This window comes from Varroa jacobsoni, unplaced genomic scaffold (genome assembly GCF_002532875.2).
Source record: "Varroa jacobsoni isolate VJ856 unplaced genomic scaffold, vjacob_1.0 contig05631, whole genome shotgun sequence".
NCBI classification, from domain to species: domain Eukaryota; kingdom Metazoa; phylum Arthropoda; class Arachnida; order Mesostigmata; family Varroidae; genus Varroa; species Varroa jacobsoni.
In genome coordinates, this window is record NW_019215645.1 from 1,693 (window position 1) to 7,653 (window position 5,961).

At 40.7% G+C, this 5,961-nt stretch overlaps 1 pseudogene across 1 annotated transcript; it reads right to left on the reverse strand.

The window, feature by feature from the left end:
- Positions 1 to 582: 582 nt before the first annotated feature.
- Positions 583 to 5,940, reverse strand: LOC111273235 (protein SCAI pseudogene; annotated as a pseudogene). Its single transcript, XR_015315977.1, is given in 2 exon segments — positions 583 to 5,590; positions 5,771 to 5,940. The product of XR_015315977.1 is annotated as a protein SCAI pseudogene (transcript).
- Between the last annotated feature and the right edge of the window lie 21 nt (positions 5,941 to 5,961).

Sequence of the window (5,961 nt, forward strand, 5' to 3'; positions counted from 1 at the left end):
TACGGCGATTGCTAATATTTAGTTGTGTAAGCATATCACTTGGTGCTCAATGATAAGACAGCTCCCCGTACGAATGTATCCTTCGTACGCGTGCACAGTTTTTGTCTATTCCTGTGCTGCAAAAGAAGGCAGCCATTAAAACGGGCCCTAGTTTCTACGCTCAGCGTCTGGAAGCACAGCACCTCCATAGATATTAGGTCCTTAAATACTTTTAGAAGTTTAGTTATCGATCGTCTGCGATTATATCTGCACATAGTCGTATATATATACATATATATATATATATATATAACCAGGTCAGATAATTGTAAAACAATTATTACAGGAATGCTATAATAATGAAAAATAGGTTCTAATACAAAGCTTATTGTCATATCTGTTTTTGTGATAATTTTTATTTATAATTTTCAACGCAGATCTTAAAATGACATGATTCAGCATGACGTGGGTGGCCATGTTAGAATTGTTTTAGTTTGTGAGGATGCATTCACCGTATATTATACTTACTTTTAGACATTCTTATTACCAACTACCTATATAACTACTTATCATAATACTAGTAAACGACTACACACAAACAAATATCGAAATACTTCAATTTCATAGCTTGAAACCGAAGACGGACAAAATCGTAATCCAGTTTATTTCACTTTAACTATACATTAATTTCTATTTCTAGTTTTTATATAGTTTTCTAATTATAACGAATTAGAAAACATATATAATATTTTCCGCACGCGTAATTCTTACTAGGTAGCTAGTCAGTGCATACAATTGATGGGTGCAGTTCCATCAGTTGTGGTAATACACAGTTGGCCTTATAGAAAAACTAGATAATTCGAAACACGATATTTTCGAAGAGTTCCGAGTGAGAATCACATCTATAGACCTGTTCCTTTATTTGGCATAAATAACAGCCCGTTGTGATGTCTGTGCTTTTCCTGTAGCTAATCCTATAATAATAATAATAATAATCCTATAAGAATAATTGTCAAGAGAAAAGGTTTTTATAATTACCAGGTGGAAAGTAACTTGCATCTCAGTTTTATAGCAATCACGTAAAAAGCGAATGAAAGTCTGTCGTTCAAACTAAGCGTCTTATGGCTTTGAGGAAAGCCTGGCAAGTCCGCGCTGTCTTGATTTTTATTTTCTACTGAAAAAAGTCAGCTGCATTATCGTGCTTCAGCATTTACGGTCAACCTGGCAGACGTAAGATACGATCTTCATCATTCAGATAACGGCTTTTCTTTATCTTCGTATTATCGATTTGCCTATTGTGCCTTCAAATTTGAACTATCCAGCTTCTAGCTGGCCGCTTTCAACCCGGATTCAAAGTGGTCTCGGTAAGTTTGACGGCCAAACTAATCGTATGCTGTCGCAATTTATCTGGTTGAAAGTTGACTGATCTAAGATGATTCACTTCAGCCACTACGCGAATTACGTAGTTGTAAGCGAGCTTTTCAGAAACCGCTATCACCAGACTGATACTTCTGTTTAGCTTCAACCGTTTATTTCTTATTGTCTATGCCTAACTTACTGATCCATGAAAGGTAAGTGCAATCGTTATCAAATACACACGTATATATATATAAAACTTGCGAGTATAAAATCTTGAATTTAACACGAGTGATTAAAAACTTGATAACTGTGTTTAAATTTTTACACAGACTGGCGTAACTCGCTATTTTTTTAGCTGAACTCTTCAGTAATTTCTCCCCTGTACAGCTGGGTATTACTGTCATAGACCTTAACAAATTATTTATTACCTCTCGTATTACCATTGTTCGGGTCAATCAATTTTTTGCTAAATATATTTCATAATTACAATATGCAAGGGTTTGTCTCAAAGAGATATGTTTTATATCACCGACAAGCTGAAAACTCATACAAATGGCAGCAGCCCGAGTCGCCATAGGTGTATAATAATGTATCCATGCATCCATCAAATAGCTTCTTCTCTCTTCTGCTTTTCAGACTCAGCAAATGACTGAGATCTGCTCAAACGAACACATGTACTGCTAATCAGATTCATCGATAAAAGTTCATGCCTTTGTACAAGGTAGCGTAATTTGTCATCAAGTATTGTTAGCCGTAGCCAAAAATCGTGTGTACGATTTAGAAATAACAATTTTTCCCCTCACCGGCTGTCAGCGCGTTCCGTACCTCGACGATGTTGATTATACAAATACGTACCTCCTGATGACATACAACATTTTGAACGGAGAGGTCAAAAGCCCATGGAAGACTGGCTACGTTTCTAAATCAACAAACGCTTTCGAGTATATTGGCAAATCTATCTCCAAAATCAGCGTGCAAACGGAGCAAACTGTCAAGATTTCAGTGACAAAAAGCCGGGCTCACCAGAACGTATTTTCAATGGGAGTTTCTCTATCAGGCGTCCGGATAAAACCGGAGTCGCCGCCTAGATGGCCGTGGTCCTAGCTCAATACTTCTAGACGCCATTCGTCTAAGCTCCCCCAACAAATACGTTCTCGACCAGATATGTAATCAAACGAATAGCCATATCATCAAACACATGTAGCTAAATAAAATAGTTACGTTTAAATATAGGCGCCAACTGAACACGTGGTAGAACACTGCTGGTGAATCGCATATGTAGCTCAAATTGACTTACGTAGAGATTTAATGTGGAACCTAGTGATTGGTATACGGCTCTTTCGGTTACCGTGGACACAAGAAGACGAACGATCGACATTTTCGTTGCTTGTCGCTTAAGCAATTGGTAACCCGCGCGCCATTAACGCTTTGAACGGAAGGCTTCCGCGATCTCGAATGCGCCTCGATAAATAGCTAATATCACTATCTATGATCGTTTCGTGTCATTGAGCGTGCTTCTAGTCAGCAATCATTTTAGTTTGGCCATGTGTTTTAGATGTATAGATTCGTCGAACGACCCTTGCTCTGCAATCACTATTGAGATATGTGCTAGCGTAATATTTTTCGTCAAACTATCCTTTTCCTCCCGCAAAAATATTGTGACTTCTAAAAACGCCTGCTAATATCCAAGTTCTGAGTTTTTAGCTATTTAATTAGTCTCTTAGCTCGTCCTGGCAGACGTTCGGTGTATGACAGGTCTCGTCAAAGTCTCATGAGATCTTCGCAAGTAATTAGCTACTAACCACAACGAAGCGTTATAGTAAAAAATGCTTCAGCTGATTTATTTCTGTGTTTTATACTAAGTTTCGGTTACGGAGTATGCGATGGCTCTCTTCGCAATAGAATCTAGTGAGTGCGTATAGACAATGAAAATCTGCCGTGGGGCTATAGTGCAAATACATAGATTGATAGTCTTTACATTTAGGTGATGTCCTTTATTGGTCTATCGAATTGTGCTGTCAGATCGGATCGTGATGATACTTGTGACGATCGCTGCAATCGACTGACGGTGGTAATAATGGTAGTCATAATGAAAACGGTGATCTGTACATGATCATGTTTGCCATTCTTTTTTTCGTCGAGAATTAAAAAGCGGTTGAGAACGCTATATCTTCGTCGCTCTTTCCGATGCCCAAGAGCCAACCAGTACTCCAATACTTCGTGAGCCAATTGGCCAAACGCGTTCCTTCTATGCAGCAGGAAACGCTCGTGCATCTACTACGTTTGCAGAAGTAATCAATTTTTAATCGAACCGTCCTCTGTGTCTACTGACTGGCTAGTAATTGTAGATGATTTTTTTCTTCTTGCCAATTCTATTTGTTGACTATCAAAAGGCAGGCTCTACCTAAAGATGGTCCTTAGTTAGTGTTTTTTTGCAGAAAAAACGCCCAAGACGTATGGCATAGAACGTACCGTCAAATACAGAGCAGAGTTATTCAAATTAATGGGAACAATAAAAAAGAAATACGATAATTTATAATGCCAAATGTATAGGATTAGAATAGCGGGTTCGGTAGGGTTATACTTAGGAAAAAGCACAAACAAAAGTATAGGCGGCATTTTCCAGAAACGCAGTCCTAGTTGGTTGCGGTTTGACAAAAAAAATGAACACAAGTCCTGAAGTTAGCGCTGCTTTCCTAAAAATCATTCGTCGCGTGCCGCTTTGCACTGCGAATCGCTCCATTAGGTACTGAATACACTGGCAGAGAAATTGAAAATATTGCGCAACAAAAATTTGCAAGCAGCATATTTGTTGCTTAGAAAAACCCTGAGAAATTCTAGCAAAAAACCTGTTTTGTTATCGCTTCAAGAAACAATTAGACATTTTTATCAGGTAAAAAGACCAAACGCAATTAAAATGTCTTATCTACAAGAAGGATCGCTGAAAATATTTTGCAAAGAATAAAAAAGTCCTTGTAACTACCATACTTCAACTGGAATTCCAGTGAAGTGAAGTCTTACTTGAGCTATTTCACTGAAACACCTCAAGTAAGAGTCAGATATGCAATACGAGTTTTTTAATGAGGTATTTATATACGTAAAGAGAGCGTCAACGAGCATCGCTCGAAGGTTTCCGTGTATTGGAGATTTCGCAAGGGTATGAAATCTCCTCTTAGTGATATCCCGATAAACATTCAAGTATAGCGTCTTGTTAGCGGAATCGCGGAATGCAGTAACTGCGTTGGGGGTAACTGGACGCTAATTGCCTCCCAGTAAACGCTACATTAGGTGTTTAACATCGACTCTCGTCTGCATTCACCGATATGAGTGGGCCATCATCGTAGTAGCTGGCGCTTTCGCAGACAGTCTAGCCTATTAAGGGTACATCGTGCGATGTCATACGGTTCCCTATCGGTGTTGACTCGATAATCTAATCATCTGTCTCTCTGATCGAGTCTGTCAAGTGGAGGTTCTTGTTCACTGTACACGTAGAGATCGTGTCCTGGACTAAAGTGAACCTGACTTGTTTGAGACAGCGTATTGTTGTACGCTCGTGCTTGTTGCTGCCGCGGCTGCATGTCAAAATCGGATAGACGTTGCTGTGCCGGTGGACGCCCGCCGATGTTGCGATGATTAGATTGAAGCGTACCATATAGAGACGGACCGCCAGCATCCCCTTGCTGCGGATACGCCAGTTCACTGCTCTTAGGGTACGCTGAAGCTGACGATAAGCCTGCGTTCAGATGAGTCTTCGAGGCAGAGAACTTTGAGTGAGTGTGAGGGACATATACCAATCGCTCTCTGTTGCCGTTACCACTTCGGACGCATGAAGTCGAAACGGATCGACGAGTGTACGCTGCTACTGAATTGTTGTAGCTAATCGAATGCTGCTGCTGCTGCTGCGGCGACGCATCTCCGCGTAAATCGGATACCGGAAGAGCGGTGCATCTATAGGATATCGGTGGCGTACTTGTGTCACTCTGGCTGAAGTACGTCGAAGGGTTGCTACTGCCTGCATACTTTTGTTGTTGATTATCATACGAATAACGGTCTCCCTCTTTTAGCGGCCTTTGTAGCATTGTTGAAGGCTCCTGAGGATTATGATATCGTCGTTTTTGCACCAAACGTTGATTTCGCTCATAATGTTGCTTTCTAACCCATAGATTCTCGTGGCAATAAGGATCGTCTATATCGTAAAGGTACTGGTAGGCCTGGAGGTCCGGATCAAACGGCACGCTGCGGTCTTCGCGTCCTGTAATCATAATCAGGATACGTTCAGTCAGGCACAAGAATAGATTCAAGACAGGGGTGTAATTCCGTGCCATTTCTCGGCATTTGACTGCGTCTGTCTAAATATACGGCGACGACGGCGGCGGCGTCGATTCAGATGTAATGAGGGAGAGATTTACATAGGTAAATAAAAAGGAGTTACCTCAGCCCATGGCAAACATGAGTGGCCGGTGTCAGTCTGATTGCTGAGCTAGGGCTTCCTCGCCCTCGGTGAATAAAGACCGCACCTCAAGTACAGTAGCTAATTCATATACAGCACGCTTAAGGGCTGGATGGTCTAATACTTCGGTTTCGGGCATTGGAGGAAACGACCTGCAGAAAGCATTCCTGAAT